The following is a 13,727-nucleotide window of genomic DNA, read 5'->3' as shown; positions in this document are numbered from 1 at the left end:
GCGTCTCTGTTGTGAGAAATACACTCCTGGAAATGGAAAAAAGAACACATTGACACCGGTGTGTCAGACCCACCATACTTGCTCAGGACACTGCGAGAGGGCTGTACAAGCAATGATCTCACGCACGGCACAGCGGACACACCAGGAACCGCGGTGTTGACCGTCGAATGGCGCTTGCTGCGCAGCATTTGAGCACCGCCGCCGTCAGTGTCAGCCAGTTTGCCGTGGCATACGGAGCTCCATCGCAGTCTTTAACACTGGTAGCATGCCGCGACAGCGTGGACGTGAACCGTATGTGCAGTTGACGGACTTTGAGCGAGGGCGTATAGTGGGCATGCGGGAGGCCGGGTGGACGTACCGCCGAATTGCTCAACACGTGGGGCGTGAGGTCTCCACAGTACATCGATGTTGTCGCCAGTGGTCGGCGGAAGGTGCACGTGCCCGTCGACCTGGGACCGGACCGCAGCGACGCACAGATGCACGCCAAGACCGTAGGATCCTACGCAGTGCCATAGGGGACCGCACCGCCACTTCCCAGCAAATTAGGGACACTGTTGCTCCTGGGGTATCGGCGAGGACCATTCGCAACCGTCTCCACGAAGCTGGGCTATGGTCCCGCACACCGTTAGGCCGTCTTCCGCTCACGCCCCAACATCGTGCAGCCCGCCTCCAGTGGTGTCGCGACAGGCGTGAATGGAGGGACGAATGGAGACGTGTCGTCTTCAGCGATGAGAGTCGCTTCTGCCTTGGTGCCAATGATGGACGTATGCGTGTTTGGCGCCGTGCAGGTGAGCGCCACAATCAGGACTGCATACGACCGAGGCACACAGGGCCAACACCCGGCATCATGGTGTGGGGAGCGATCTCCTACACTGGCCGTACACCACTGGTGATCGTCGAGGGGACACTGAATAGTGCACGGTACATCCAAACCGTCATCGAACCCATCGTTCTACCATTCCTAGACCGGCAAGGGAACTTGCTGTTCCAACAGGACAATGCACGTCCGCATGTATCCCGTGCCACCCAACGTGCTCTAGAAGGTGTAAGTCAACTACCCTGGCCAGCAAGATCTCCGGATCTGTCCCCCATTGAGCATGTTTGGGACTGGATGAAGCGTCGTCTCACGCGGTCTGCACGTCCAGCACGAACGCTGGTCCAACTGAGGCGTCAGGTGGAAATGGCATGGCCAGCCGTTCCACAGGACTACATCCAGCATCTCTACGATCGTCTCCATGGGAGAATAGCAGCCTGCATTGCTGCGAAAGGTGGATATACACTGTACTAGTGCCGACATTGTGCATGCTCTGTTGCCTGTGTCTATGTGCCTGTGGTTCTGTCAGTGTGATCATGTGATGTATCTGACCCCAAGAATGTGTCAATAAAGTTTCCCCTTCCTGGGACAATGAATTCACGGTGTTCTTATTTCAATTTCCGGGAGTGTATGTGGTACGAGGCCTCTTCCACAAGCTCCAATAGAACCGCGTACGTGGGCGTCAAAAGATACCACCCCTGTCAGAGGAGGTACGGGAAAAATTCTCTGGATTGATGGGAAAACTCGAATATCGCCGAGATCTGACTTTCAGGTTGATCCACTCAGCCAGAACGACGTTCTCGACAGTATCAAATACATGTTAGGAGAAGCGTAAGCAAACTAAACGTTTTAGGCACGAAGTTAAGAGTACCAGTTATTGTTGACAATTTCGGTCAACGAGACATCGAGATTCTACGTAGGACGATGTTGGTAGTTGGGGAAGAGGTTATGGAACCAGAAGTTCAGTCAGAAGAATAGTTTAAGCAAAGTAGGAGGAATAATTTTGCCAGTAAGAAAGATTCATGCAATTACGCATCTGTTAAGCTGCGAAAGAAATTGGTACATTTGCCTAAGTAAGGCAGTTTTGGAGGAATATGCTTGGTTACTCGAGGAACTGCAGTATTTTCCAGCAACTGACCTAATACAGCACACAATTCCCACGGGAGATGCTATAACGATCGCTCAGAAACCTTATGGATTACCGTATCATTTACAATCATCTGTTGAAGCAACAGCAGCTCGCTGCAGGGATCAGGGATAATCCAACCCTCTGCAAGCGCATGGTCGTTACCTGTGGTCGTGATCCCAAAAAAATCATTAAATGGAGAGAAATCCTATATTATGTATGTCGATTTGAGAGCGGTAAACAAAGTCACCACCCCTAACACGTACCGTCTACTCCATGTCGACGGAACATTCGAACGATTATGGAATTGTAAGTATTTTACCACTCTTGACATGCGCTCTGGGTACCATAAAATTCCTATTGCATCACAAGATCGACGCAGAATTGCTTTCTTGGTTCCTACTGGTGTATATGAGTTTCTCTGTATGCCTTTTGGTCTAAGGAATGCGCCTGCCACTTTTCAGAGTTTCGCAAAGTTACTATTGAGAAGTTTGAAGCCTACTATGTGTCTCGTGTTTCTAGATGACATAATATTTTTTTAAAGAACAACTGAGGAACTCGCAGAGATATTAAGGAGTGTGTTGTCTAGGTTGCAAAATGCACAACTATGTTTGAAGTGTTCATTTGCTAAGTCACCGGTCCAGTACCTGGGAGATATCGTTAGTGCAGACGGAGTTGCAATCATTTCTGGGACTAAAAAATTATTATCGCCGTTCTGTGGAGGATTATGCTCTGATAGCCAAGCCATTGACGAAGTTGTTAAAGAAGAGTACTGAATTTGAGTGGACAGATGTATGTGACATAGCTATGAGAAAAATTAATGGCGTTTTAACGAGTTCACTTTTGCTAATCTACTCAGATTTTGGAAAAACATGTATTCTTTCCACAGATGCGTCTGAATACGCTTGGGAGGAATTCTTTCTCAGGAATACAGTGGTGAGGAAAGGCCTATAGGTAACGCCTCTAGGCAGATGAATTCAGCTGGGATTAATGTTATGGTACAACCGAGAAGGAGGATATCTGGAGAACCAGTCTGTTTTATTATTTGAATCGTGTATATAAACATGTATCAGGCAAACAGAGTCAATTGCAAAACAGATGCATGCTACCCCTCATTATGAGAGAAGAAGATGCTTGCACCACGTTATCACACATAAGTGCGCTATGTTGCAGAATAAGTTATAGCGTTAACGATTAGTAACTAGAGCAGTGGAAAATGAAATGTGCTGTCTTAAAAGACAAAACGATTAAAGTGATGATCTATCGAACAGCAGAAGCTGTTACAATTGTGGCAATTTGTGCTAAGCAGTAGGGTAAAACTGTGAAGCTACTATTAGGCCTATGAGAACATTTTCCGTCGAGTCAAAAGGATGGCAAACTGTTAAGCTATGAATGACCTGGACTGTATGTAGGAAAACTCCGTACTAAGGAAGATAGGTTATAGCAAGTTTTACTACGTTTATTCCGTTCGATTTAGATGATACTGAACTGAGCACAGTACAGTTTTGTATTAACCAAATATGAGACAGAATTGATGAGTATAAGCAAAACGGATTAGCTGTTCAAATGTTACCGAGTGCCTCTCATATTCTTACCAGTAATTAACTTCACAACAACACTTACATTCTATACGAGCCTCACTTAAGTGTTTGTGTGTATGCAAAGGATATGAATTACATTCTAGTAGGAAGGTTATCAATTTTATCTTTCCATGCGATTCACAGTTACGCTCAACGAATTCATTAAAATGAGATGGTTGAATAATACTCGTTGAAGAAGATATTGTACTGAGGTTTCATATTGTTTCTACTGGTACATAATTTCGAAAATATTTCGAGTAGATTTCCCCATCATGTTATAGTTCTGGGTGGAGATTTTAATTTGCCGGATGTAGACTACGAGACTCAAACGTTTATAACGGGTGGCAGGGACAAAGAATCCAGTGACATTTTTTTAAGTTCTTTTTCTGAAAACTACCTTGAGCAGTTAAACAGAGAACCGACTTAAGGCGATAACATATTAGACCTTCTGGTGACAAACAGACCCGAACTATTTGAAACAATTAACGCAGAACAGGGAATCAGCGATCATAAAGCGGTTACTGCATCGATGATTTCAGCAGTAAATAAAAATATTAAAAAAGGTAGGAAGATTTTTCTGTTTAGCAAAAGTGACAAAAAGCAGATTACAGAGTACCTGACGGCTGAACACAAAAGTTTTGTCTCAAGCACAGATAGTGTTGAGGATCAGTGGACAAAGTTCAAAACCATCGTACAATATGCGTTAAATGAGTATGTGCCAAGCAAGATCGTAAGAGATGGAAAAGAGCCACCGTGGTACAACAACCGAGTTAGAAAACTGCTGCGGAACAAAGGGAACTTCACAGCAAACATAAACATAGCCAAAGCCTTGCAGACAAACAAAAATTACGCGAAGCGAAATGTAGTGTGATGAGGGCTATGCGAGAGGCGTTCAATGAATTCGAAAGTAAAGTTCTATGTACTGACTTGGGAGAAAATCCTAAGAAATTTTGGTCATGTCAAAGCGGTAGGTGGATCAAAACAAAATGTCCAGACACTCTGTGACCAAAATGGTACTGAAACAGAGGATGACAGACTAAAGGCCGAAATACTAAATGTCTTTTTCTAAAGCTGTTTCACAGAGGAAGACTGCACCGTAGTTCCTTCTCTAGATTGTCGTACAGATGACAAAATGGTAAATATCAAAATAGACGACAGAGGGGTAGAGAAACAATTAAAATCGCTCGAAAGAGGAAAGGCCGCTGGACCTGATGGGATACCAGTTCGATTTTACACAGAGTACGCGAAGGAACTTGCCCCCCCTCTTGCAGCGGTGTACCGTAGGTCTCTAGAAGAGCGTAGTGTTCCAAAGGATTGGAAAAGGGAACAGGTAATCCCCGTTTACAAGAAGGGACGTCGGACAGATGTGCAGAACCATAGATCAGTTGTAGAATTTTGGAACACGTATTATGTTCGAGTATAATGACTTTTCTGGAGACTAGAAATCTACTCTGTAGGAATCAGCATGGGTTTCGAAAAAAACGATCGTGTGAAACCCAGCTCGCGCTATTCGTCCACGAGACTCAGAGGGCCATAGACACGGGTTCACAGGTAGATGCCGTGTTTCTTGACTTCCGCAAGGCGTTCGATAAAGTTCCCCACAGTCGTTTAATGAACAAAGTAAGAGCATATGGACTATCAGACCAATTGTGTGATTGGATTGAAGAGTTCCTAGATGACAGAACGCAGCATGTCATTCTCAATGGAGAGAAGTCTTCCGAAGTAAGAGTGATTTCAGGTGTGCCGCAGGGGAGTGTCATAGGACCCTTGCTATTCACAATATACATGGATGACCTTGTGGATGACATCGGAAGTTCACTGAGGATTTTTGCAGATGATGCTGTGGTGTATCGAGAGGCCGTAACAATGGAAAATTGTACTGAAATGCAGGAGGATCTGCAGCGAATTGACGCATGGTGCAGGGAATGGCAATTGAATCTCAATGTAGACAAGTGTAATGTGCTGCTAATAAATAGAAAGATAGATCCCTTATCATTTAGCTACACAATAGCAGGTCAGCAACTGGAAGCAGTTAATTCCATAAATTATCTGGGAGTACGCATTAGGAGTGATTTAAAATGGAATGATCATATAAAGTTGATCGTTGGGAAAGCAGATGCCAGACTGAGATTCTTTGGAAGAATCCTAAGGAAATGCAATCCGAAAACAAAGGAAGTAGGTTACACTACGCTTGTTCGCCCACTGGTTGAATACTGCTCAGCAGTGTGGGATCCGTACCAGATAGGATTGATAGAAGAGAGAGAGAAGATCTAACGGAGAGCAGCGCGCTTCGTTACAGGATCATTTAGTAATCGCGAAAGCCTTACGGAGATGATAGATAAACTCCAGTGGAAGACTCTGCAGGAGAGACGCTCAGTAGCTCGGTACGGACTTTTGTTAAAGTTTCGAGAACATACCTTCACCGAAGAGTCAAGCAGTATCCCTCCTACGTATATCTTGCGAAGAGACCATGAGGATAAAAACAGAGAGATTAGAGGCCACACAGAAGTATACCGACAATCCTTTTTTCCACGAACAATACGAGACTAGAATAGAAGGGAGAACCGATAGAGGTACTCAAGGTACCCTCCGCCACACACCGTCAGGTGGCTTGCGGAGTATGGATGTAGATGTAGATACATAGAAAGCTTGACACTGTACCGCCACACAGTTATCTCTCTAGTCTCTGTCAATCTACTACATAGCTAAGCAATTTTTGAATTACTAGAAAACCGAGAGAATAAGATTTCATTTTTCAATTGGTGTATTTCTTTAATTGAATAAGCAGATAGACAGGTCGAAAAAGCAACGCCAGTTAGGAAGACTTATAATTAATTGAAAAACGCTCACTGAAACAGCAAATGCTGTGTAACGTAACTGTATTTGTTCAAATCATTTAGGAAACCGACTGTGAGGTAGGTGGCATAATTCGCAGCCATTTTATACTGCATTAACGAATTGTTTTGGAAGGAATTAGTATTGATGAAATTTTCCACACTCAGTAATCCATGTCGTTGCAATAATGGGAATCTGTTTCTGAACTAAGAAATCAACCAAGGGAAGTTTATTTTTGCCAGTGCCGACATATGTAGTACATATTGGGAGAAACATGTGTTTGCGCTATGCAGCCGTGGATTACCTAGAGAACACCATAATGTTATCCCATTACGACGCAAGAGTCTAGTTATAAACTGAGAATACCAATAAATTTTGTGATGTACGCCACAGAGATACATCACAAGGAGCGAGAATTTGTGATATGCAGGTTCTACCCTTCTTCATCGTGTGGCGGCCATCATGAAGAGTGTAAACATCACACGGAACTTAGCCAATACCGGCACAGAGGACGGCCCGCGTCTTCGCTCGGCCACGCCCCAAGCCGCACATTTGCAATTTCGAGGAATACTAACTGTAACGTAGCCTCCAACTCAACATGTCGTACGTTCCTAATACTATCACCTGACACGAAAAACACGGTTTCATTCCTGTTACAGTTACATCGTAATGTCCTTCTCCGGAAATAATGGAAAAGAAAAATTAAAACGCAAAGATTTAATGATGAAGTGATCGCTCATTTAGAGTAATGGTCGACAAATTTATACCTTGAACCACTGTCATTTCCTGGAATGTTCAATACTCTTTCGTGACTTTCTCGTAAGCCTTTTGAATGATAATGTCCACTAATCATTGCTCTTTGAAAAGATTTTATTCGGTTCCACATGTTATATGACTTAGCCATTGAATTTCCACGAACTAATACTGTGGTAAATTTGGTTATTGGCTGAACGTAATTTTGTCCACCCTACTAAGACACCTGATTGCCACCTCGCTGTTGGCTTGGATTGTCTTACTTATCATCGTGTCCTAGGTGGTTAATAGAGGCCCATAAACGAACAAGGGCCCTGCTACTGTGTGCATCTTCGTGATTCGTCCGCTGCGAGGAAGATAAGCAAATATCCGAACCTGGCATGAAATATTTGAAGCACAACAGCATTGCAAATGAAGTTACGGTTATGATGAAATCTAATCCAAACAATCCCTTTTCCGGACTACCGTCCCTATTTTTGCTGTCAGACCAAGATGAAATAGGTTATTTCTGTGTTAGTTTCTTAGGAAAAGTCTAAACTTTCTGAAGTGAGTTTGTGTATTCATCCTACGACATTACTGAGGCTGTTGATTTTCAACTTCAGAGTTACTCAATACTGATTGAAATCTTTCTATATTAGCATAAACAGGTATTCCATGTACGCCTCCTGCGCGTACCACCAATCAGTGTAGGTGTTCATGCCGCCTAATAAAACGGAATATTGCCGCCTACTAATCGTGAATATTCTCGTAACAGCTGCCCGTGGAGCCGAAGCGGGAAACCGCCACAGCCGCCAGGACGGTTGCGCAACTCGGCGGCACTGAGATTGCACGTATCAAGCGCCGATATGCAACACTGCGCCACGACCCATACGCTACAGAGTGCCCTAGCGACCCATCACAATCGACCTTATAAAGTTTGCTAATATACGCAGTTATACACAATTTAACACGCAAGTGATCAATATTCCTTCTTAATATGCTTACCCCTTGGCGCGTTGCAGTACATACACTGGAGTTACTGGTAGAAACTGTGACTAAAGACGTTTTACAAACTTTGAGCCCGTAGCGGAACTACCTCCTATGGCCGGAATTACGCAGTCCCTGCTAGACAATCACGTCAAGTTAAATCGACCTTTTGAACGAAATAACACTAGTACAACATGCGGCGGCGCGGTTCCTTCCGTCCCTTTGTAACGAACCTGCACCTACCTGTGAACATAGTCTCAGCGTATCATCAGTAGGGTGGCCGAGCGAAACCTACTGTACTTCGACGTGAACCAGGCTGCTATTAAAGTCACAAATCTATGTTTCGGGAGAAAGTTTTCACACGAAATGAAAGGTTGGGGATTCTGTCCTTAATTAATATATTCTGAAACTTAGGTGAACAAGTATCACTGCCAAGCCCGTGCTAGTCTTAACACAGTCACTCACAATCCCTTTCACTCACGTTAGCAAGTTTATGGTGCTGCGATTCCCGAAAACGTAATAGCTACAAAAATACGGATTGTTTTTGATTGAGAAAGCTCGACAAATATTAAGTCTGTCAGTACCTAATGCAGTCACAGTTTTTAGCCACCGACCAGCTCAATACGCCGCGCGGAATTTATGTCTTTTCTCGTCACAAAGTTCACTTAAAAATTACGAAATTTCTACACACCCATCGGAATAATTATGCCGTCGTTTACAACACATCTAGATCCGGCAACTTATCATTTCCATCGGAACTACTACTACACACGTTCGAACTGTTTCATGGCTAGGCCCCGACTCCTCTATAGAGTACTCTAATCTTCTCTACTAGCAGAGAAAGGCGCGTGAAGAATATTGCTTTACCATTGGTCTGTTTACTCAACAACCAATAGCAAAACAACATTCTCACGCTTCAGTCCGCGCTTTTCATCAATAGTCAATCACAAAACAGTAAATCTAACGATTGCACATTTTACCGACGTAATTATCTAATATGCTGAAGTTTTGTTTATGCATAAAGTTTTTTAGCATAACTTTGCTTTACAAATCTATTCTACAAAAATCCCCTTTGTCCACATCCATACTTCTTCGAAATGTTCCCACACTATCTTCATATTAACCTTAAACCACACGCATCATTCATACTGCTAAAACACATTTATAACATTTTACATACACAAAAAGACATAATAACACTTTATGAAAATACTAGAACAGTTTATGAAAAACATTCTATTACTTTAGTGCACTCTAGTGGGCACAATCGAAACTAAGTCACAGTCCCCTATGCAATACTGTCCTCTATCGGCTGATACATAAACTACGTGCGCGTCCAGTCTCGCGTCACCATCTGTCACTATCCAGCTCTGAGACACATATCCCACTTAACCGCCTCCAAGGCAGGATCGGTATACGGCGCTACGCCGCAAAAACACTGGAATAACGCATTTCGAGGCATAATCGACCTTTACTGATCAAACTCAGTACCAAAGCTGTTACAGATTTTTGATGATTAGTACTGGTCCCACGACACTGGAGATACTCTTTGCATCTGTATATTCTGCCCTATTGTACCGTACAATATCACACTGGAAGACTGAGGTAACTGCTGCGCCCAGTGGCCGCGCCATGTCACGGATTGCGCGGCCCCTTCCGCCGGAGGTTCGAGCCCTCGGGCATGGGTGTGTGTGTGTTGTTCTTAGTATAAGTTAGTTTAAGCAGTGTGTAAGTCTAGAGACCGATGACCTCAGCAGCTTGGTCTCTCAGGTTTTCACAAACACACACTCATGTAACTACGGCAAACGCTGGGGATGAATCACATGGGTCACTACTACACGCAAGCCCAATAGTAAAAATCTGATTGTCATATTATTATTATTATTAGTGTCATGGCACACTTTACACTTGAACACCAACTAGATATTCTTGAGACAAGTTAATTTCATGTATCGGTCTAAAGCCAGACACAACTTACATGTTTCACCCCAAGTCAGTCCAGTGCTACTTTAAGAAGCCACATTGCGTTTATTACTGAACTTCGTAAGTTGAGAACATAGTGACTGAAGTGCGAAAACGCACGAGAATTCAAATTTTAGACGTAGGTACTCCGAATCAGTAACATTAACGATGACAGGAGGGTCCATAAGGAAGCATATGAGAGAGCCAGTGACAATTTAAACAAATACGAGGAAATAGTTTTTATTTATTAATGAGACTCAAGGAGCAATGATGACACGAGGTGTAAAGATGTCACGCAGTGCCCTCATGGGAGCAGATATTTTCAAAGTACCTTCACAAGTTCGAGAGTTTGGGAAATGGAAATGAAATGAGCGTATGGCATCGTTGGCCGGGAGGCCCCATCCGGGAAAGTTGGGCCGCCAAGTGCAAGTCTTATTTCAGTCGACGCCACATTGGGCGACTTGTCACTGACTGATGAGGTTGATTATGATGATGATGACAACACAACACCCAGTCCCCGAGAGGAGAAAATCTCCAACCCGGCCGGGAATCGAACCCGGCCCCGCTTGCAAGGGAGGCGAGCACTTTACCTCGCAGCTAAGCAGGTGGACAGTTCGGGAAATAAAAGAGAAGAGCAAACTGCATCAGAATTACTAATGGAAGTGTTGACTACGTCCACTGCTGCTCTAGCTACTGGTAATGGTTATTGTGTTTAGCCCAAGTTTATTCAGCTCCGCCTTGCTATTTTTGCATTTGTGTACATCAGATTTTATTACATTTTTATACAAAGAGTGACAGTTTTACCCTCCCTCTGAGCTTGGCCGTGAACCTAAGTCCATTTTGAGTCATGTGTACACTGAAAATTAATGAAAGGAACTGCCTTAATGCAGCTAGGTGTTACTTAATATGAGGGAACATGTTTTGATAAAAGTAGGTAGAGTGTGTCACTTTTTATTTGCTCATTTACAAATAACACTGCTAGGGAAAAGATTTCCTCTAACTTTAACGTCCTCTGCTGTGACTTATTAAGCGATTTGCTGTTTTCCCTTGTGGGAGTGCATACATTCTTAGGGTGTTCGGTTTGAAGTAGTACACGAGCACCCTGAAGAGAATTGCCTTATTGCCCAATGATTGCGGTTACGGGACACAAATAAAAGTGACCTGCTTAACTCTCTTGGCAGAACACCGGAACCTACGAACGATACAACTACAGAATGGTACAAACGCAATTCTATGCCTGGTTTTCCTACAAGAAAGGGATAACTAAGTCTAATTAAAGGAAAGGGTATCATGATGACGAACGAATCAATTTACACTCCTGGAAATGGAAAAAAGAACACATTGACACCGGTGTGTCAGACCCACCATACTTGCTCCGGACACTGCGAGAGGGCTGTACAAGCAATGATCACACGCACGGCACAGCGGACACACCAGGAACCGCGGTGTTGGCCGTCGAATGGCGCTAGCTGCGCAGCATTTGTGCACCGCCGCCGTCAGTGTCAGCCAGTTTGCCGTGGCATACGGAGCTCCATCGCAGTCTTTAACACTGGTAGCATGCCGCGACAGCGTGGACGTGAACCGTATGTGCAGTTGACGGACTTTGAGTGAGGGCGTATAGTGGGCATGCGGGAGGCCGGGTGGACGTACCGCCGAATTGCTCAACACGTGGGGCGTGAGGTCTCCACAGTACATCGATGTTGTCGCCAGTGATCGGCGGAAGGTGCACGTGCCCGTCGACCTGGGACCGGACCGCAGCGACGCATGGATGCACGCCAAGACCATAGGATCCTACGCAGTGCCGTAGGGGACCGCACCGCCACTTCCCAGCAAATTAGGGACACTGTTACTCCTGGGGTATCGGCGAGGACCATTCGCAACCGTCTCCATGAAGCTGGGCTACGGTCCCGCACACCGTTAGGCCGTCTTCCGCTCACGCCCCAACATCGTGCAGCCCGCCTCCAGTGGTGTCGCGACAGGCGTGAATGGAGGGACGAATGGAGACGTGTCGTCTTCAGCGATGAGAGTCGCTTCTGCCTTGGTGCCAATGATGGTCGTATGCGTGTTTGGCGCCGTGCAGGTGAGCGCCACAATCAGGACTGCATACGACCGAGGCACACAGGGCCAACACCCGGCATCATGGTGTGGGGAGCGATCTCCTACACTGGACGTACACCACTGGTGATCGTCGAGGGGACACTGAATAGTGCACGGTACATCCAAACCGTCATCGAACCCATCGTTCTACCATTCCTAGACCGGCAAGGGGACTTGCTGTTCCAACAGGACAATGCACGTCCGCATGTATCCCGTGCCACCCAACGTGCTCTAGAAGGTGTAAGTCAACTACCCTGGCCAGCAAGATCTCCGGATCTGTCCCCCATTGAGCATGTTTGGGACTGGATGAAGCGTCGTCTCACGCGGTCTGCACGTCCAGCACGAACGCTGGTCCAACTGAGGCGCCAGGTGGAAATGGCATGGCAAGCCGTTCCACAGGACTACATCCAGCATCTCTACGATCGTCTCCATGGGAGAATAGCAGCCTGCATTGCTGCGAAAGGTGGATATACACTGTACTAGTGCCGACATTGTGCATGCTCTGTTGCCTGTGTCTATGTGCCTGTGGTTCTGTCAGTGTGATCATGTGATGTATCTGACCCCAGGAATGTGTCAATAAAGTTTCCCCTTCCTGGGACAATGAATTCACGGTGTTCTTATTTCAATTTCCAGGAGTGTATTTTCACACAGTGCGTATGCCATTCTGTTGTGTAATTCCTGTACGTTATCTTATAAATTATTGCAGTCTTTTTAAAACATCAGGCCTTTTACGGCACTTCAAGGCGCATCCAAGGAATGAGAAACGGAGAAAACACGGACACTGCACCTTCTGTTTTCCATGGAAGATGACATCATTATGGCATTTGAGTCAGGCGCCTCAGGGCAGAGAAGCTTTTGAATTAGGAAATTTGCTGAAACGCCTCCAGTTATACATAGAAGAAAAGTAAAACATGTAAATGTGAAACTTTCCTCCGGTCGCCATTCGTCATCTACAAATGAGAAGCTCATTTCCAAAAGGTAGCAAATCCATAAAAATGTGACTTAACAGGAGATACAGAAAACGTTTTAAAACCACGGTATCTTGGGAATATGTTTCACAGCTTCGTTTTTATTTTTATATACAGACAGATGTCGAGAAGCTCTACGCCAGAAAGCCCTGTTAAATGTTTATTTGTTTAACTATTACTGCATAAATAAAAATGAGTTTGGTACCCTCTGGCAGAAAATTGTAAGTTTGGTACTGTTGTTCTGGAGTTTCTATTGGTGACTCACAGTTTTCATATAATATATCAGACTCCATAAATTAATAAAAACTTACAATGAACATGAAAAGCGCCAGACACGTCCTTATAACATACAGTGTCATGAAAAAATGTCGGCCATATTGTTTGTGACGTCATTACCAACAACGATTGGCTGCTGGGATTTGGTACTCCTTGGAAACGAAATAAGACTGAATTTGGTACTCTTCATCATGAACAGCAACTCTTAAGGGGAAATATATAACGGATACGTTATGTTTTGGCATAAATAACAGGTTTTTAATACATATGTAATGTTTCTGAGTAGTACTGCCACCTGTTATTACATTTTTCAATTTTTCGGATATGGTACCTTCTGGAAAGGAGCTTGT

This window comes from Schistocerca serialis, chromosome 8 (genome assembly GCF_023864345.2).
Source record: "Schistocerca serialis cubense isolate TAMUIC-IGC-003099 chromosome 8, iqSchSeri2.2, whole genome shotgun sequence".
NCBI classification, from domain to species: Eukaryota; Metazoa; Arthropoda; class Insecta; order Orthoptera; family Acrididae; genus Schistocerca; species Schistocerca serialis.
Note: the sequence above shows the minus strand (reverse complement) of the source record.